The sequence below is a fragment of the Diachasmimorpha longicaudata genome, chromosome 7 (assembly GCF_034640455.1).
Source record: "Diachasmimorpha longicaudata isolate KC_UGA_2023 chromosome 7, iyDiaLong2, whole genome shotgun sequence".
In the NCBI taxonomy this organism is placed as follows: Eukaryota; Metazoa; Arthropoda; class Insecta; order Hymenoptera; family Braconidae; genus Diachasmimorpha; species Diachasmimorpha longicaudata.
In genome coordinates, this window is record NC_087231.1 from 8,526,292 (window position 1) to 8,548,579 (window position 22,288).

The 22,288-nt window shown below is 41.6% G+C and overlaps 1 protein-coding gene across 2 annotated transcripts in view; it reads left to right on the forward strand.

Moving 5' to 3' along the window:
- Positions 1–8,429: 8,429 nt before the first annotated feature.
- LOC135164521 (latrophilin Cirl-like) overlaps positions 8,430–22,288 on the forward strand; it is a 116,190-nt gene continuing 102,331 nt past the window's right edge. For both annotated transcript variants that reach the window (XM_064124949.1, XM_064124950.1), the window contains exon 1: positions 8,430–9,437. The gene's annotated coding sequence lies outside the window, so the exon portion shown is untranslated. The remainder of the gene's footprint in view (positions 9,438–22,288) is intronic.

Genomic DNA, 22,288 nt, shown 5'->3' on the forward strand with positions numbered 1-22,288 from the left:
ATTAATTGCAGCCGAGAACGAAGAATCAGACGATGAAGGTGCCGAACTTGAAAGTGAAACCGCAAGTGAAGGACAAAGTGAAGATAGCGAAGATGAGAGCGACGATGAAGCTAGATCGAAAGTTAAGTCAAGAAAACATAAGCATGAGAGGAGGATTAAATATTATCAGGCTCCAGCATCATTTCGGGATGTGGAAGACGCAATGGAAACATTCAGTGGTGATGGCACGCAAAATGTCAAGCGGTGGTTGATGCATTTTGAAGAAATGGCAGAAATGTGTCACTGGACTGAATCGCTAAAAGTAATCTACGCCAAAAAGTTGCTCAGAGGAACGGCTAAACTCTTTGCAAATTATGACTGCCACGCTAAATCGTGGAAAGAGTTAAAGAAAAAATTGAGCAAAGCGTTCGCAAAGAAAATTGACAGTATGCAAGTGCACGAGCAATTGCGCTCAATCAAAAAGAAAAACGACGAATCGTTCGAGGCGTATGTGTATCGCGTCCTGGAGGTGGCAAGTCATGGTGAAATTGAAATCAAAGTGGTAATTAAGTATGTAATCAATGGGATCCCAGATGACGAATTTAATAAGACAATTCTATATGGATCAAAGACATTGACTGAGTTACGTGAAAATCTCGAGTTATATGAAATGCAGAAAAAAAACACAAGAAGTGCAGTGAAAAATCATAAATTCGAGAAAAGTGATAAGCCTAAGAGATTCGCGAAAGAACAGGAAGCAGGAAAGTCACATAACTGCAAATCGTGTGGATCGAAGTTTCATTCAAAGGACGATTGTCCCGATAAAGATAAAGGACCCAAGTGTTTTAAGTGTCAAGCATTTGGACATATTGCTTTTAAGTGCCCAGGTGTTGTAAATAAACAATTAAGTGCAGAAAAGGACAAAGAAAAAAAAGATAAACCAAGGGTTGATGTGCTATCCGCATACGACAAAAAAACATATAAGTTCGTGAATATTCTCGGTAAGGAAGTAAAAGCCATATTAGACACCGGAAGCGATCTGAATTTGGTTCGGGCTAGTTTATACGTGGAACTAGGTGCACCGGAGCTAAGTTCCAAGAAAATTAATTTTGAAGGGGTTGGCTCGAAGGGTCAACATACGCTAGGCCGATTCAATACAGAAGTGACTATTGATGATTTAAAAGTTAATTTCAATTTTGACGTGGTGCCGGATACAACTCTCGGTCATGATCTCTTGATCGGAGGGGAATTATCTGATTACGCAGAAGTGTGCCTGAGACGAAGGCAAGCAGAGATTAAAAAATTAGATACAGTGGAAGAGCGTGAAACAAACGGGGTGAAAACTGAAAATGAAGAATGGAATGAAATTCTGAATATTAATATTGAAGAAGAGCCCGTGAATCAATCTGAAGAATTGGTAATGCATTTAAGTGATTTACATCTGAAAAGTGAAGTGCAAAATTTGGTTGAAAACTATGAACCAAAGACAACCAAAGACACTGGAGTTACGATGAAAATTGTATTAAAATCAGAGGAACCTGTGTTTCAAAATCCAAGGCGGCTTTCAGTGCAGCAAAAACAACAAGTGAATGAGATCATTGAAAAATGGATTCAGGATGGGATAGTGAGACCGAGTGTGTCTGACTTCGCAAGTCCCATAGTGTTAGTTGACAAGAAAAATGGCCAAAAAAGACTTTGTGTGGACTATAGAGAATTAAATAAAAAAATCGTTAGGGATAGAAATCCACTGCCGCTAATTGAAGATCAATTAGATCGGCTTCAAGATGCCAGAGTATTTTCTACATTAGACTTAAAAGACGGTTTTTTCCATGTGCCAGTGGAGGAAAACAGTGTGAAATATACAGCGTTTGTGGTGCCTGATGGGCAGTACGAATTTTTGCGAGTCCCGTTTGGATTGTGCAACTCACCTGCAGTCTTTCAACGGCATGTGAGATCAGTTTTCCGTAAATTAATTCAAGAAGGTGTGGTATTAGTTTATCTGGATGACTTAATTATTCCAGCTAAAACTGAAGAAGAAAGTTTGACGAGACTGAAATTGGTGTTAAATCTAGCTAGTGAATACGGATTAATAATTAACTGGAAAAAGTGTGAGCTAATGATGCCGCGAGTGGAATATCTCGGTTATCTAGTGGAAAGTGGGGAGATACGTCCTTCTACTAAAAAGACAATTTGTGTGGGTCAGTTTCCAGTACCGAAGACAATCAAGCAAGTACAAAGTTTTTTGGGACTAACGGGTTATTTTAGAAAGTTTATTCCGCAGTTTGCGCTTCAGGCTAGACCGTTGTCGCAGCTTTTGAGAAATGATATGAAATTTGAGTGGGGTCCAAGTCAAGAGACAGCTTTTGAGAGTTTGAAATCCGCGTTGGTTAAGTCACCTGTACTCAGGCTGTATCAGGTAAATGCTGAGACCGAGTTGCACACAGATGCATGTAAAATTGGACTGGGTGCAGTATTATTGCAGAAGAATTCTGAGGATGGAAAATTCCATCCAATTTACTATGCGAGCTGGAAAACTACTCCCACGGAAGAAAAATACTGTAGCTATGAATTAGAAGTACTAGCGATTATAAAAGCTCTTAAGAAATTTCGGGTTTATCTGTCAGGTATTCATTTTAAAATTATAACTGATTGTGAAGCATTTACGTGGACAATGAAAAAGAAAGATTTAAATTTAAGAATAGGGCACTGGGCTTTATTAGTGGATCAGTTTGATCAAGAAGTTATACATCGTCCAGGTACAGCCATGAAGCACGTCGATGCATTGAGTAGGAATCCTGTAGAGATTTTATTGGTAGAGGAAGGCCGAGACGGATTAGTTGCAAAAATACAGAAAGCACAGGAAAACGATTTAGAATTAGAGAAAATTATTAGCTTAGTTAAATCGGGGAAAAATTCTGATTTCTCTATTGCAAAAAGAGGAGTGCTGTATCGCGAAGTGGATGGAGCTGAGTTACTTGTTGTGCCGAAAACTATGCAATTTGACGTGATAAAGCAAGCACACGAACAAGGACATTTCGGTTGGAATAAAGTAGAGTATATTTTAAAGCGCGATTTCTGGTTTCCAAATATGAGAGACAAAATTAAACAAGTAATTTCGAATTGTGTAAAATGTATTCTCGCTGAAAAGAAAAGTGGGAAAAGTGAGGGATTATTAAATCCGATTGTCAAAGGCGTGGTCCCACTGGACACTTATCATATAGATCACTTGGGGCCGATGCCTTCAACACGAAAAGCCTACAATCATTTGTTTGTAGTAGTCGATGCGTTTTCTAAGTTCGTATGGCTTTATCCCACCAAGTCTACAACCGCGGAAGAGACAATTGGCAAGTTGAGAAAACAGTCCGTAATTTTTGGCAATCCGAGGAGAATCATCTCAGATCGTGGAACGGCATTTACTGCCAATGCTTTTAAGGAGTATTGCAATGAACAAGGTATTGCACATATTCTCATTACGACTGGTGTGCCACGTGCAAATGGACAAGTAGAGAGAATAAATCGTGTTATCATTCCAATTTTGACGAAATTATCTGAAGATAATCCTATGGAATGGTGGAAGCACATTGATAAAGTTCAACAATACATAAATGCTACACATAGCAGGAGCACTAGGAAGACTCCTTTCGAATTATTGATTGGAGAAAAAATGAAGCTTCCAGATGATCAAGAGCTGAAGGAGATATTGGAAAATGCGTTCATCAACGATTATAATGAAAAACGTATGGAAATGCGAAATGAAGCTCGAGAGAACATTTCCAAAGTGCAGGCGGAAAATAAAAAATATTTTGATCGCAAGCGGAAAGAAGCCATTAAGTACGAAGAAGGTGACTTAGTAGCCATTCAGAGAACGCAAGGTGGGCCAGGATTAAAATTACAGTCAAAATTCTTTGGACCGTACAAGATCGCGAGTATTCTGAGGAATAATCGCTATATTGTTGAAAAGGTAGGGGATCATGAAGGCCCCAATCGAACAAGTACAGCTGCCGATTTCATGAAGCCATGGACAAGTGTCATTGACCTTGGGGTGGAATTGTTTGGTGACGACGACTTTAATGAATATGACGAAGAAGTTGAGTGAAAAGGTATCGGGACGATACCAATGCAGGATGGCAGGTTGTAGGGACTAAGAATTTCTTTCTTTTTATTTATGTTTACGTATTTTTTATAAGAGAGTGTTTGTTCTCATTGTGTTTTAGTACTAGGTAGAATAGCTAAGGGTTTTGAGAGAGTCTGGTTTAGTTTTTTTTGTAAGAATGTCTGTTAAGAAATTTTAAGTGTCGGATATCGAGGAATGTTTGGGTCACCCAATGTGGAACGCATTAAAGCGTAAACAGGGTCAGGAGTGCAGGAGTGTGGTCCTGAGTGTGAATGCACTCATTGTTTAGGACAATGATTGCCTTAGTTTTATAAGTGAGACCTTTGTATTATTAGTTTTAAGAGAGGGACATAAAGGACAGAAACAACTGGACTTTTTGGAAGGAAGATCGGTGGAGTGTCAGTTTGTCGCGAGATATCGAAGGAGTGACACCGAGCACATCGCAAACTCATTTTTACGTTACTTTTACATTTTTTCTGTATACGTTCTTAATAAAGATAATTGTTATTCTATAATCATTAAAATACTCTACCCTTTGATCTTACATTGACATTCACCAAGTTGCGAGGATTAATTTGAGTTTTTTTTAAATTCGTCTGTTCGTTCATTCGGAAATAAAAAATCGAGTTTCGAGTTCAAGATAAAAATGTACAATTTCGAGAAAAATGGGCAATATGGACTTCTTATCGTAATATCTTTCCAATTCAATCATAATACCTTCACTTAAACATTCACTTAGGCTTCTCATAGCCACTTGTAAGAAAATCATTGATCCGTAAAGTCATTATCATCCAAAAAAGCACATCGTCATTGTTTTAATGATTTCTAAACTTGGACCACTTTGGAAGCCCCGAAAGAAATGCTCTTGTTCGTTAGAAATTTCGATGTAGACTTTCTATTCTAAAATTTTATAACAAATTTGTTAAGAGTCAAAAAAAGGTGCATAAAATAGCAGTTAAATATCTTGTTTCGGATCAGCTCATACCCCTTCTTGTTCCATCAACATTATTACTCCACATTATTTTTCAATTACCATGCGGATTAATCACGAATCTCATGATATCAAATTCATTACTCTTTCTCCCTTCCCCCTTTCATGTTACTGAAGAGGAATTTGTCATGGGCGATGTAAGTCACCTCGGATTAGATGTATAAAAATCGAAAACGATGATGAATAGGGCATTACCAGCGGTTTGGTATGGCATCGTGTGCGTGGCGGTATGATTTACGATGAAATCAAAAGACGCCGTACAGTTTTTTCCCCTTATATCTCTACCCCTGTCCTTCCTTTTTTCTTTATTCTTCTTACTCAAGCGGAGATAACATAATTGCCAGCGCGTGTAGTAGCCTGAGCCTCGCCTCTTTTCTCTATAAACCGCGGATGTTGGGATACAAAATGCGTGGACCTCTTCGATCACCAGAAAATGTCCCCTTCGATATGGGCATATGTGGTTCCCCCTCTCTCACTCCCATTATCCAAAGATATTTTGGTGTATTATAGAACCCAAGACCACTGAACTCACCAAGGCCCCAGCAGTCTCACCGTAAAATATTCTGAGAAGTGTGTATCCGAAACGAGATACAGTTGACAGTAATGAACGACGACGAATTTTTATTAAGCATTTTTCCTTCTTCTTTAACTCACTTATTTCATTTCTTGATTTTTATGTTTGCCATTGGTTGGTGGTGGGCACTCTCTGAGCCCCCTGGCACTGATAATATTTGGCCAAGAAGTGAAGTGGAGAATTGCGTCGTGAAAATTGATAATATATCATGAGCGCACAGTTTACCCCCCCTGAGAGAAAGCCACACAGTTGAGTATATATACGAAAGGTGATTCCTTATAATTGGTTAGGTATTTGCATGGAGTCTTTATACTTATTGAGGTTTAGCCGGCGTCGGCATCTCTCACCGACGTGGTTTCGATGCAGACCGGTCTACTCACCTTCTCTTCGCAAGGGCCCGTCGGTTTTTATCATTAATGCTTGGTACGCAACCGGCTCGAAACACGCGATGGCGACACATCTCTTCCTCTCATTGGATCCAAAGAGTACACTGAGATCCTGCACTGAATCCTATCGTCTCTCATTTTTTTTTTGTATTTTTACATTCTTATTATTCCATCCATCCTCTCTGTTTCCACTCACCTTCACCAGTCGCTTTCTCTCTCTCTCCCCTGACATCCCGCAAGGCACTTTTGCTTCGTCACGGCCCCCGCTTATGCCTGTCACATCGATACCCACCGGGCGCATTACACGTACATGTGGAAGCCAGTAAAAATATAAAGTCAAATATACAACGTGAGTCAGGTAATAATTAAAAATACAAGACTCTTTTTTTTTATCCCTCCGCAGGCTAAATACATTGACCGAGGGCTGCAGGGAGAGAAGAAATCATTTTACCTTTATTTCTTATATTTTTATCTCTCACCACGGGTATACCACGTAATAGCGTTCATATCGAACGATGATGGGTATTTCACACGCATCCAGTCACTGGATAATCGGGAAGATTCGTTAATTACTATTCAACGCCCTGTTGTTGGATAATAGACAAGGGGGGGGGGAGGAGGGCGTAGTGGCGATGTGAATGGAACGAGAGATTTTGTATAAATTGGAGGTGGGGTGGACCAGCCAGTGAGGTGGAATTGGCTTATAGCTTTTAATGGGACTGCAGTATGCAGCCATCACCGTCTCGTACCTCGTCCACTCCAGCCGGCCTCTCTCCGGTCACTAATAGTATATCCGTTTGAAAGTAATTACCCCTGGAGCTTGATAGGATACACTATGGGGTTAGAAATGAAAATTGTGGCAGTTCGAAGAGCCCCGACAATTAGTATACACATATGGATTATTCACCGATGTGCGTGTGAGGGCGCAGAACGTGAGAAAACAGGGACAGTGAGAGCGCATCGTCTTATCTGTGTGGATGGGATTTGATCGCATACACGTGGAAAATTTTCCGATTTTAATCGGCGATAATGCAGAGCTTGAAATCGTGACATTTTCTAGTCAAATAAGTGGAAAGAAGGGGTAGAGGGGGAATGGGGGAATGCATTCACGTGGGCTCGTTTCGCTTCGTTCTCACTTGGTGCACAGAACGCGAGGAAGAAGGAGGATCCCCTCAGCCAACAGCGAGTTACGCTGGGTAACGAGTTCAGCCAGAGAGCTTAAACGAAAAGTACTTTGCGCACCGGCGGAAAAGCTCGAGTAGAATTTATAGATCCGCGGATTTGCTGTCTCACTTTATCTCCCTCGCTTCCACTTGAATGTACCTGGGCATGCAGGTTACGGGGGGTGAGAGAAAGAGGGAGTACGATGAGAGGGGAAAAAAGAACAGGAGGGTTATCTTTCTCCGCGGATTAGACAGGTGGAGAGGCGGGGATATACTGGGGAGATGGGCTTGTAATCGTCTGGCGACGAAATAAAATATCTTTGTCAACAGAATTCAAGGGATGCGGAAGAAATAATTAGAGCGTTATTCGGATTGTTGTAAGTGCAACTCCTCATCAATCGTTTCAGCTTGATTTTACGAGTCCCCTGAACGCCATTGGTCATTGTTAACAGAATGAAGATCGATACTTCCGCTGATTGGAATGAGGAAAATCTCTTTGCTTCAGGTAAATCACAAATTCTGTAGCTTCACAGCTAGTGTGATATTATGGATTTTTTGTAGCGGCACTTGGGATTCTCGTGCATTTTTCAGAGGGCTATAATTGTCGGAGAATATTTAGTATTGAAATCCCAGGGAGTATTTTTACCGCGGCGAAAAATTTTAATTGGCTATTTCGTGTTAGTAATTAATCTATGGAATGTGGAAATGAAGAGAATCGCGGATGAGACTTGTTGCGGATTAACCACAATATTCTTTCGCGCAGTGTATCTCGTGTCCAGATCGTAATTGTTAACTCTTAGGGTATCGTAAGTACATCAAGCTAGAACAATCGCGCTAAAAAAAAATATTTGGCAAATATTTTTTTCCTTGGAAGAAATATTCATTTTGTTCATTACTCTCAACGAAATTTCCCCTATTATATCAACAAGAGTTGTATATATATATATACATATATGTGTCTGTGTTGAGTGGACTTATACACCTACTAAAAGGGGTATGTATATATGTGCTCCCTCGATCCCCCCCAGTGGTGTGAGAGAATCAGCAAACGTTGGGGAGGGGGCGGTAGAGAGGGATTTTGCTGAATACTCCACAGTACAAGTGAGTAGAGTGGAAACAGCGGAGTGAGATAGAGGGAGTTGAGTTGGAATCGTGGGCTACACGCCTGCAGGGAAGAACGTACGTTGCTTCATACTAAACCGTGGCCCCAGTTGCTCCGTAGGACAGTTCAACGAGCGTGTCTTCCGAGGCTGGATCGCCGGGCCACCCCCCAACCCGCACTCCCAACAACTTTTTAACATCGTACACTCGATCGTTGCCTCTCACCTCGAACGTGGCCCAAAATCTGATAAGGATTTGTGGCTTTTACACCGCCAGTGTTTTGTGACTTTGAACTTCGAATTCAAATGAAAATACAGTGGAAAAACAAATTGTGAAAGTGATGGGTTAGCCAGACATCCCTCGTGAAAGTGGTTATTTAGCGCACCTGTGGGTGAATTGGATTGATATTGAGTTGCGTGAAAATTGTATTTCACGGAGTTTCTTATTGTTCTATGGTCCATTGTAAATAATTGTCGGTCTTTATCGATTATACCGCTGTTGATACGTGAATTATCTGTGTGACGTGAATGATCACTCAATATCGATAAATTATGGTGTGTGTGGAGCCGTTAAGCTGATACGCTATCACTCCGTGATCAGTTGGACATCGCAATTGTTGCAGATCAACCACCAGTGACGTTTCGTGTGTAACACTTGCGGTCTGCGGAATGTCTCGTGCGCTGAATCAAAACGATATCCGTCCACTCGGAATAGCAGTCATTCTGTCGATAATCATTAGATGCGCAATTAGTGACGATTGGTGCAAAACCAGTGATTGATCAATCGTCTGACTTGAAGGTTTGTGTTTATATCTGATATTCAACTGGTGCATGCACTCCAGTAATGAAGAGTGGAAGAGTTTCGTGTGTGATGATTATTTGTTCGTTAAAATTCCATGGCTGAGTCCACTTGATTATGTATTTTGACGTAAATGTGCAGTGACAGCTGTGACACACCGTGCAACGGATCCAGTTGATGCACGGTGGATGGGCTATACTGTGGATATATTTGAACCGGGGCTAAGAACCTGTGATTAATAAATAAGTGATTTTTATTCCTTTTTCGTGATTATTTCTGGTGATTCTGTGGATGTACGTGTCTTCAATTATACACAACTGATTCTGTCAAGGTAAGACTCTGGCAAGGCAACACTCTGAATCACTATCTTTTTCCATCTTGTGCAATGAAGAAAAAAATCATTATCCATTATCCACCACATAGAGAACCGAGTTATCAGGGAGAATCAATTAACGTCTTAATTGGAATTTCGTCAATTCATTGCACAACGAGATATCCGATCACAAATTGCGTAATTTTAACTGAAATAGTTTGTTCATCGGCTTTCGAAAAAACCTGTCGAAACAATATTAGGGAGAAAACAAATGGTTCATCTATCCCCGCTTGTCAGCACTTTGCTGGCCTACTCGTGCGTTTCACCGAATGATCGACAGACAGCAAACAAAGGCAAAGCAAAAGGAATGATGAGAATTATTTGGTTTTTTTCCCTTGTAAAAAAAAAGAAGATTTTCGGAAAAAAAAGAGGGATGATAGGCGCACCACCTCGGATTATTTAAAAAAATAACCGGGTGCGTGTTCGCTCGGGTGGCAACAAACGAACAAACTGGTTCCCGCTTCGATGTCTCGTCCGGGCTTCAACCGAGTTGATCAAAACACGCTTCACTGTGTCCCTATTTTGCAATTTTTTTTTTTGTTGCTCACAAATGTTTTTTCTCTCTCTCTCCCTTTGGCACCTCCCACTAACCCGCACACGGGCCCTCACCACCTCTATCGCCTCGAAAAATCTGTGTCAAGCGACATGTTGACACGTGTTGGAAGTTTGCTCGCACATCTTCTCTCCTCCTCTATCTCCTTCTGCGTGCACAAACCGAGCAACATCGGTATGTGTATTATAGTGTCGGATTTCGTTCCATATAAAGGCGGCTTGGCGAAGGTGTACGATAGGGGTGTGAGGACGAGCCGGGGAAATTGGGTTTTTAGAAGAGGAATCGCAGATGCTGAGGCGAAAGCCACTGAGGAACTCTCATGGGTGCAACGTCAACGGCAGCAAACGACTGGACGACTGGACGCTGACACAGTGTATTACAGCTCTCAACTCTCTCCGGTTACCAACTCAACATTTTTTTTCTTCTCTTCTTTATTCTTTCCTGTATCACCAACTATTTGCACAGATAAAAGAAAACAACAAACTAACGGTGGAAAAAGAGGAGAGAAATAACGCACGTGTTTGTTGCCTATAAAGTCGCACGGGTCAGTAGCTATCGCATTCCCTGATTTCGAGATATGAAATATAATTTTATTATGACGTGAAGCCGTCGAGGTATACTATCCTTAAATCGGGTGAGGTACTCCCCGCGGCGTTTGGACCGCAAAATGAGACTCCGTTGACTACAGACATTTGGGATAAAACCTCGTGGGCTGGAGGTAAAATGATGCTGTACGTTATTTTGGTTTATAAAATGTTCTTATCGGGTGGCTTTAATGAAACAATTTGCAAAATTGTGAATGAAACAGAAAGAGATGAAAACGAGATGGAAAATCTAATTGGTTTTCTCTGCATCTTGGTACCTGACTTGGTGAAAATTATGTGCTTCTCAAGAAATAATTACAATCATAATAATTATTTAATTGATTGCCATTCGATAATGAATGGTGGAGTCGTCCATTTCTACTACAAGTGAAAAACTAGTCTTTACACCTGTACTGCCTGAATCACATTCTTTGCTGTTAGTGATAGTAATTTGATAATTCTTCCAATTAAAAAATTTGAACTGCACCAAATAGCAGCTCACGTGCAGCATAATCCCCCGAAATTGGACAAGCCCCGTCCAACCATCACATGACACCAGTGAGCCCAGCATCAGCATCCAAATGAACCGCTAAATAATTACAAAGGCAAACTATCGTGATATATGCACCATGACACTTGTGGATCATCCCTCAGTCGGCAGAATCTATTATTCACCAAAATTCGGATGAGTCGGCGTATTCGTCTAGTTATAAGTTGATTAGTCATCGACCAAAATTCCCGGTGAGTTTGGCATGGGCTTTTGGAAGCTGCAACTGTAGCTAAACGAGGATAACACAGGAGCCCATTAGCGACATATGGTACACGTTGCTATTGCTATTTCAAATAACTCGAGATTGTTAAGGAGTAGACGAGTGAGAAATTTATGAAGGGAGAGAAGTGAGGTGAAATTCTTCTTGTGATTACGCACACAAACCGAGCTCATGGAGTGTATTTACCGCACGGCATTCTGCCAGCGGTGAACAGTCATGTCATATGAGCTATAAATACCCAGTGAGGACGATGTTTTATGAACTTAAATGCGAAACTTTTTACGATCCCCCCGGAGATGATGTTTTCGAATGAAAATGTCAATGAGGAGAGAAATTAAATTCTTAACGTTTTTTTTTTCTAAATCACCTAATGACTCGGGGCAATCATGTGCTGCTGATCTGGGGTCTCACAGTGTTATTAATAACACGTAAGTACGGTCAATGATTCCAATGCAGCGTAACTCAATTTAAAACATCGAGCGCGACTAATCATTCAATATAACCGTTGACCGTAAGTTGGTAGATTGCGTACATTTAAACATGAGACATGGATATTGCCCCGGCAAGATGAGTGGCTAGCACGGTATCACTGTGGGTTATATCGTTTATGGCGTTCCGCATCGATAAGTAATCCAACTAATGTTGGCGAATGAGCTGGGAGTGCGGTGTGCAGTTTATCCCATCGCACACTGGCATTTATTTTTGTAAATTGTACAAACGTCCGTGGGCGAAAATAGAGTGTGGTGTGAAGCTCTCGATATTTTGCCCCTGACCTTTGTCGGCAGTTGCAGATCAAATTTAATAGCGAAAAAAATTATGAGAATCTGCTCCATAAAATTAATGACAGATATTTCATTATCGTGGATGACACAGACCTGTCTTTCATATTTTAATTCATCACCCTGATAAACTCCCTGACTGCATCGCCTGATAATAACCGTAAAACTTAATCTCGCTGAAGTTCAAGGCACATTGAGCGGATGTGCATAATTAAATCGGTATGAAGTGAGTGAGACAGGGAGACGTTGAAAATCATATACAAATGGTAGTAGCAATCATTCAATTACACTCTGCTAAGCAACGAATGATGTCATTTGACAAAAGACCATAGCAACAGTAGTGAGTGCGCTGTAATAGCCATCGAATGTATGAGCACAAGCTCGACTGAAAGTTCAGTTCCCTTCGTTAATAATGTATTCATTCGACGGCCGAATAAGTCCCGGAGTAGGGGGTAGGCCATTATCGTTATCTCTTTTTCATTTTTCTCTTTCCTTCTTGCCCCCCAACCCCGTCGCTTGTCCTCATCCTCCGGTGAAAATACGCCCTCGTTAATCTATATCTCGTTTCATGCGCAAATCCCAGACACTAACTGAAATTAGGGGTAGGGCAGGCCTCGTCGTGGCTCATTACAGTGATCTTCCTTCCTTCCTTTTTTCATAGGCATGATTGCGAGAAAATTCAACGATCCGGACGGAGATAAGGATCGTAGTTATCTATCGTCGGTGTCTCCGCGGAGGCAGAAATTGTTTCTTTAAAAAAAAGACAGTGAGGGAAGAGGAGAGATGGAGAAATGAACACGTGGAAATTACAGGCTGTCGGAAGCCGTCACGTTTGGATAAACTCCCTTTTTTTTTCTAATACCAACGGTCTTTATTTGAATTTTTTTTTCTATCCCGACTGTGGTAAATTCCTTGGCATCAACGAAAGTGGCATTTTATGCTACGTAACAAGGTCACACGCGGTATCACCTTTACCTTGCGCCTCCGCAAGTTGCAGTCTCATAATATTGCGACAGCCCAAGTGTCAGGTACAGCTCTCCCGGGGAGTGGCTGCCGCATGGACGATAAATGTAGCACCTCCCTTTTCTCAATGTCTAACACTGTGTGTGCCGCACTATGCGGAACACTGCGAGTGCAGACACTTCACCTAGAAAAATTGTTTCGTAATCCAATGGCGTTTTTTTTTTCCAACGCGATTAAATTATCTACTCGAGGCTTTGAGGTACGTTTCAAAAGGCTTCATCGGGAGAAACTTTTCCTTTGTACGGATTGAGTTAATTTCTAAATGATAGTCATTACGTGACAGTCTTTATCGGCTATTTATTACTCACTAAGGAGATTCCATGTAATGGTACTTAATGAATGCAGTTATCCGAATCAAAACGAGTTGTTCGCAGCTTCGTAATTGATTCAGATTTTTTTTTGCTCGAATCGGTTTATTCCTAGTGCTGAACCACTTATTATTTGTAGAGGTTCATTCATTCGTGGGTCAGCGAATGAAAATTAATTTTCAAGATCATTAATCGATCTGGCGGTGGTACACGCTCCAGCGAACAATTGTGAATAAATACATTTCATACACTGGCTACTTGGAACGGTAAATCGTACGGTAGATCTTCGCGAGACAAACGGCTTATTATTATTTTTTTGTGCATATATTTTTCATTCGTCGTTTTATTTACGAACAATAAACAACGTTTCTTGTCGAGGGTTATTGATACAAAAGTACTAAGCGGATGAAATTTATTTTCCGATCTGTACAACAGACAGGTGGGAGGAGGGGACACGATGAGAAATAGGTGGGTACTGAGATTATAGAGAAGTCCATGACTACCTCGGTCTGCACACCACTGGAGCCACTACTCCCTTGGCACTTGTGTGTGCCTTATTCAAATCGTATCTCCCAGGGGCCATTTTCGATCACAACAGCGGTATTGACAAAACCGCTTTCCTCATGCAAAATTCATGAATATTTCTTATCCTGACGATGTAAAGCAGCGCGATGTAATCCCTACTTTCTTCCTCTCTAACTCCCTTCTATTTTATACGTACAGTATACTGACACCCCCTCTAGCAACCCTCAGGAAAATATCGTTTCACCGAAAATTCTGTATTTAGAATGCCCAGTAACAGCAGCGAGGGATAAACGACTCGATGGAGAATTGTTCGACGATAGTATTCCACATCCCCATCGATGATCGGCAATGTACAATTCACCAGATTTTTTCCTCAAATTGTCGCACTGCATGAAAATTATTTCACTGAAAAAATTATCACTGAATCTAAATGAACTCCGTTTAAAGGTATTTCACTGTCTGTGAACTTTCCTTCCAATAAATATTCCTCTCAACTCATTTCAGTTGAGACTAAATGAATGCAAATCCTTTGAAGAATCGGGGGAAAATTTTTAATTTTCTCCCCGCAAAAAAATGTTTTAAGTGGAAAATTTTATTGCTCATCTTTATCAGTCGAGACCTCTCGGTAGTTTCGGGGGAGTGAACACGAAGAGGGGTGAATGGAGGGTGCAAGTGAGGAGGTGCGCACCCACCTAATCTTGGAGAAATAATGGGACTCGTAATTAAAAGTTGAATGGAGGTTGGCGGCAGGAAGGAAAGCTGAGGGGGTAAAAGGAAGGATGGCCGAAGGAGCTCAAGATCCTTTCCTTGGATGTTGAAGAAGAGACAATGCTGAATCACACGGGGCCACACCACGAAAGCCCATGAGGACAATCCCCGAGTCTGTTGTAACCCCCTTTACCCTCTTTTCTCTTCACTCACTTCCATCCACCATTTGTGTCTTACACCCTGGTAATACTGAACGAGCAGTGGACCAAGTGCCAGAGTTCCCAAGCGCATTGTTTCACGTCACTCTTTAAAAATCAATTTCAATAATTCAATTTCCCATACTTTATAATTACAATACCATCAAAGAGATCCACATTTCACCGAACGGCAAATCGATATTGTTTATCATTCAAATGAAATCCGAAATATCGGATCTGCCATCGAATAAATTCAGTTAAAAAATTAACATGATTGGCATCGTATTTCCGAATAATAATCTCGCAATGGCGAATTCATATTCAGAACATATATCAATGATTCCCTTTGCCTCATTATGTCCAAAAAATTCAAAGCACTCTCTTTGATTACAAAATTATTTCACCACGCTCTACCCTATTATGAATGAATCATTTCACTGATGGATGGAGTTTGATCGTAGCCAACAGTTGACAGCCACATCGATCTATCTCGAGCGTTGATGAGAGTACAAAAGATACCCCCTCCCCCAGCACACCATCCACTCGAGATAAAAAGAATAAAAGATGGTTGAATTACGGTGAGATCCCATACTTTCGATGTATCATTTGAAAAAGTTATACCGAAAGAATTGAGAGGTATATACGATTTCACTCTTCCTCCGTTGCCAATAGTTGAACAAACGAGGCATTCATTCGGTGTAGGCCAGAGTATACGTTTTATATACAACAGGGAGAGAGGTCGATAGTTGTAAAGATTCCTCCCTCTGGCCTTTTCGATAAAATCCTTTCAGCCGTGCGCACCACATACAACCACCAGACAGCTCATGTTGATTGTTTAAAATTTATCATCGATGCCAGTTGCTTTTATTGTACTGGCTTTTTGCCTTTCAATCGTTATTCACTCTGTCGAATAATAAAATAAAATAAAAATACAATTTTTTATGATTCATTCTTTCATCGTATTCGATTACGTACCTCTCCCTACCACTGCCCCACCCCCGACAACATTTCATAACGCGTAATTTCATATTACCAGTGATAAGCACTTTCAATTACGTGTTAAATCCTACTGGATTACTAGATGGCAGATTGACATTGTAAAAAAGTTACTGGTGGGATTGAGAAAAACGAAAGGAGAGAGATGAGAATGAGGAATGTAAGAGGTGAGGAAGACAGAACGACTACCAGTGGTAAAGTCAAACGTGCGATTCCAGGATCCGGCAAGGACTCCCCGAGTACGATGTAAAGGGAACGAAAGAGTAGGGGAAGAGAGGAGAGGCACTTCACTGGCTCGTTAATATATCAGATTATGTTAGAACAAGTCTAATTTATGCCACAGTAAACGCTATCCCGGACTCTACCCCCTACCCAGTCTGACATTTTATAATACGTCCTTAAAAGCATCTCATCTCTTAAAAGATTTCTCGTTTGTCCGCTTCCCTAACTCGCGTATACCCCCCTCCCCCTCTCCACCACCATCCTTTTTCCAACCAACTTTATATCTTTTTCTTCACCTCGCTCTTTTTTCCCCTCTCTGTTCCTCCTCAGCTCCCCTATTTTGTACTTTCTTTCCTCACTCCTCTCACTGCATGACTTTTCGTCTCAGTCTCACTGTCGTTACGTGTCTGCCCACACTGTTTCTTTTTCCCCTGAAATTAGCGTTCACCTAGGCAGCTCTTTTCTAGAATTTTCACTCTTCCGTTTTCTATTTTCACACTTCCCTGGGATGTTATCTCACTCACTATCTTCACCACAGCTCAACAGTCCTCCCTGTCGTACGTTTTCTTCTCTCATTTTTTTTTTATCTTGAAAACATTTTTCTACTTCACTTTTTGCATGCAACATTCCTCTGTCACTTCAGCAATTTTTTTTCACCCCTCATTCCAAGGGATGGGCGGCAACAGAAAAAAAAAGTTGAAGCAAGTATAACACAGGTGGTCGAGTTCCTCCATTTTCATTCGGCAAATTGCAGTAGGTAAAAAAAAAAAGCACCAAGTGGAAAAAGAGAGCGACTATATACTCCACACTCAGCATAAATGGTAAAGTAATTTCTTATCGCGGAGAGTAAACGAGAGTGGACGGATTTTTTCCTCTTTCACTCCAACCACTGTGAAATATCGTGAATTTATGGTCGATACAAATCGAGACAGAGAAAACGCACATCGGAATCTACCGGGGAAAATACCGTTGAGTCAGCCTTCCTTCCCTAATACACGGGGATCCGTCGCGACCACCCATTGCCCACTTCTTAGCTTGAGCGCACATATAAGCGAGGGAAGAACTGGAGATTTCTCGACTTCCAAGTCCTCGACCAGATTAATCGTCTATCGACTCTCGACTGAGTTTTTTCTCCTCTTCCCCCTTCCCCGCCAATTCCTTCAACAACTATATGTCGATGTCTATCCACTATCTGTATCACGATGGGTATATTTCCTGGCGTAGGACAGTGACACGCTCGATTACCAATGAGAGTGAAAATTGATGGTGTAAAAAATGATCAATTGATCGGTGCGATAGTACAAAAACAAAATGGATAGGGTACATTGAAAATAGATGGTTTAAAAAATGAATGTGAAAGCGACGTACAGTGGATGGGTTGATTTGGCTGGGGGTTAACGGGACTCTCATGGACGAGCGAACTCGTTGATTGCCCTTCCATTTTCGCGCAAAGGTCCAAAATTATTCCGATTGGCCTGTGTGTGGCGCTTGCCGGATGTGCTTTACCCCAATACCGGTAACCGTCCACCTTCTGCCGCCTTTGGCTTTCTCAGTCCTCTCGCCTTAACTCCCGCTCTGTCCCCCGCCCCTCATCTCACCGTCCGCATTTCATCCGAGGCATCCTCCCAAGGCCATTGTACTCCATCTCTCAATGCCCCCACTCGTTGGATTCTCCCGACGAGGGAATACGGGACTCGAGACGGGACTGGATAGAGAAAGATGAGACACGACAGACTGAATGCTTGGGAGAGGGAAATCTGAAGAAAATCTGCAGATTCTCAATAAGCTGACGGCCAAAACTCCACTGGGGATGCTGGCCGCGTAGGCGCCAGTGCCAAATTGCCTACGAGGGGTGAAACGGCACAGATAACACGCGGACAGTACACACGAGCGGTTGCTAGTGAGGGAGGGGAGTCAATGGGGGGTATACGTTGGCAAGCGCGTAATTCCAGTCGTTGCACTGAATTTTTTCCTTACCTCTCCAATTTCTTGTTATCTCGCTCTGGGCTCTTTCCCTCCACCCCCTCACCCTCTTGATTCCACTCATTTTTTTCAACTGGTAATGACGCCGAGAATGTATCGATCCCATATACACACCGCTCCGATAATACACCGGTGGAGTATATGGAATGACTATCGACCGGTTTCCCGTTGTTACCCCAGGAGTATAAAGATATTGTTTTTAGGCTGCGGTTTTGCACCGACTCTCTCTTGGGAAATTGAACCCGCGAGTTTCGCTGCCAGCAAACTCACCGCTCATTTATTACCACCGCTTTGGCCTCTGGGTGGCCAAATTTGCCGGCGAGTCAATCCCCTACCTTCTATTTTCCCTCACCATCCCCCACGTCCCTAAAGTCCCGCCAATTCTGTTCTACCAGCGGCCCTAGCACCGAACGCCTGCTCTCGAGTCATTTCCACTTTACGGCTTACCGAAAAAATGAAAAAAATTGGAAGAAAAAGGCGTTACGTGAGTGGAGGAAAAAAATAGTTCATTGTAGCTGCAGGTTTTGCTGATTTTTTTTTTTTTAGTTCTTTTGGGACATCAGTGGCGGCCGCTAACGGCCCACTTCAGGACGCAATATGTTTCGGGGGTGGCCAGTTCGGCAAAGTCGGCAAATCGGTGCTCGGGAAGAGGGAGGGAACGAGTATTCGTGTAATATTGCCTTCTTGCACGACTACGTTGCATATGATTTGGCGATTGGACTAGGAATATTTGTGAAGGAGTATATACTGTAGGGACGTGGGAAAAAGGTTGCCGTGAGTCGATTCGCCGGGTTTGAGAGTTTTGCCCGGGGGTGAATATTAGAGAGATTTCAAGAAAAGAAAGTTCGATAAGATTAAGTTTCTTCCAAATTCAACATCCATTTATTTTCCAGAGTGAAATGGTCCTGCTTCACTTGAAGCAGTATTAGCTCTTAATTAAAAATTAAAAGTAGAACTTCATTTTCTTAGGAGAATATATTAAAGTTAAGTGCACTCCGGGTTGAAGGGGAAAGAGGGAAAACCCAATTTAAGAAGTAAAAACGAAGATGTTTTCAATCCTAAATAATTGAGAGAATGGTGAGGGGTAAAAAAAGATTCAATTAAACCAATGATGTCTTCAATTAGATTTCCGTTTTATATCGCATATGCAGTCGTTAGTTGTTGCATTTAAAAGCCTCATGAACCCCACACTCAGTATTCACTGGAGCGATAATACAAATTTTCGTTGGAAAATTTTTTTCCGTCAACATTTGATTTATTCAGTAATTTATAATTAATACGGCAATGTGAGGGAGGTAGACGAAGCTGAGGTGTCGTCACGGACACTCTAATCGGCTTTTTCGACATAATGTATTATTCCGAGGAGAATGGCTTTATAATCCCTGCCGAAGGCGAATTGAATTATAAATTACATCCAGAATTCAACTGAATAATACCTAGAAATATTCTCGTCTAGTTTTATAGAATAAAACACGTTATAACGCCCCTTGGCAACGAGAATCTATGGCTCACACAGCTGAATATCCCTGGAATGTGGTTTCCCCTTTTGCTGTGCGAGAGGATTAACCCATAAAAATGGCGGAACTGCCTAGGCAAAATTATATGTACCCTCGGTTCCCTCCTATCACGCTTCTGTCTATGTCCCGTCGGTGTCAATTAAGCCCGGGGATTTGATCCCCAGATGCGTGACAGTCGATTAATTCCCTGTCAAATTTTCGCCCACCGGAGAGTCTGGCGGGCATAATTCAATCACTTAATTGGTGCGATTTTTTAATGCCATTTTATTCAATGACAAAACATAAAGGTTTCCCTTTTTAATCTGATAAATCCCATTTGGATCACGACGAATGCTCTTAACCCACGTAATGCTCATTCATCATTTCAATTAGTCCAGGAATTAGTTGACAATGTTATTGGACATTTCCAGGGATATTTAATTTAAATTTTTTGAAGAATAATCGATGGATTTATTTGCTTTGAGTGGATTATTCATCCGGATTTATCCGAAGATTATAAAAGTGTGTATCCACTTGAATTATTCATTTCAATGGTGTTAATTCTAATAATCTTGACTGAAGGATCATTTATTCATAAACACCACCGTTATCCTTTCACACAGTGAGAGAAATCTTCTCCCCCCTATGTACACGAGGCCAACATAATAAAAAAAAAATATTCACCGCCCGATGTAATTACTCTCACAACATAAAACAAGAACAATTTAATTGCCGTGAAATTTCAAAATCAGTAATAATTCAGGCCCACAAAAGCGAGGATAGGTATCGTGTATTAATCGCTGCATTGCTCGAGGGTTAACGATCTCCTTCCGCATATATCAAAAATTAGAAATCCACCTCTCCCCGAGATACACCATATCCCAGCACACATGCCCCGTACACTCGAGTTTGACCCTCTAGCGTGACTCTATTTATGCACTACGGTGTAATACGAAGCGATCTCTTTCGCCTATACAAGCAGTGTTGGGGAAAAATGATTAAGCACTTTTACGTACAATATATGCATACCTAATCGTCCAGCCGCACGACAACTCACTCCCACCTCTGCCCCCATTCCCTCCCGCCTCTGCGCCATTCGCGCTAGCGCGACTACATGAGAAAGCCCACGTTAGAATTCATGTTTATTCCACCCTCCCTCTCACCCCCCAACCACCCCTTCTATACACAGACTTTTTCTCCCTTTGAATTTACCTTCCTATTCTGGTCATTTTGTTTTATTCGTTAAACATTAACGAATATTTGAGTGTGCAATTTGGCGAAAAATCCGAGACACAAACAAGCCAATTCCGGAAAATTACGAGACCAAATCGTCGGAGAGAGTCTCGTTCGGGGATTCCACCGGATAACATATTGGCCGGTCGATTAGTGGCATAGCGTCCCACCAGGGAGAGCCAAAGGTGGAGTCACCAGGGGTTGGGGTGAGTAAAGTGTGTTTCACTTAGTTCTCTTATTTTTTTTTTTACTCTTCCTCTCGTTGTACACTCCTTCCTCTTGTTATGTACGAAACAAAACAAGGGGGTAAAACACCATCGCTGTGTTTCGTGCCGCCAGTGTACACCGTGAAAAGTGACGGTGGTATAGAATTTTCGAGGATGTTGAACGAGGAAAGATTCAGAAAGGACGGGGGATGACCGAGGCGAACTGGGGGAGGGTAACTGGCTGAACTTAATTGTTCAAATACACGCATTTCACCGGAGCGAGCTACGCCGCACTCCAATCCGCACTGGATTTCACCCCTCTTCGAGGTCTGGCCAACAATGCACGTAGGGACATGTGTCTGGCCGGTGGACTTGTACGGTAAAATCCAACACAGACCAACACTGGTGCCACGGGGAAGATGCGACATTGGAACGTGGCTTTTAACCGTGTATGTATTGTATACAGACATAGGTGGAGGGAGGGGAAAATACGTGAACTCGTTATTCTGTACACGGAATTTCGATCGAGCCCAGGAGCTACCCAATCCCTGGATTATTTTAATGAAAGCATTTTGGTGGACGATTCGTTACCACCCTTGTACGCTTTCACGTTGAAGCCTCGCTGCTGTAAGTTTTTGGTGGGTGAGGTTATGTGATAACGAGGGGCAGAGGGGGAAAATGGTGAATTAATTGATCATAATTTTTATTCAATTGCGATGGGGGTGAATTTGAATGGCGGATTTCGTGGGGCGGGAGGGGGTGGAGAATGATATAATGTATTGATGTCATTTATGACAATTTGTATTCGTTGGGGAGCAATTATTCAATAAGGTCTCTTTGGTTGTTACAATGGATTAAATTCTTCAATTGTGCTGAATGATTAACGCAACAAATTTGATTAATACCAATCGTTGCAATAATTGCACACATGTCATTCGAATTTCGTTGATTATTTTTCAGGGAAATGGCAATCAATTCTCTGATTAATGTTAATTGATAGCACTACGTCAATGTCATTTTCATGTACGTTCTAAATTTATATCTTGAAATTAAAGTCTCATTGTTGTTTTTTCTTTTTATTTATTTTAAATCAAGCAATGAAGCGATTTCGTTTCTATTGTGTGAAATATTCAGACGGCTTATTTTGCGGATCTATCCGTATAACAGGGAGCGTGTCTAATGAACAGCATGCCGGTATGTCCCGTGTTCTCGGTTAATGAAAACAT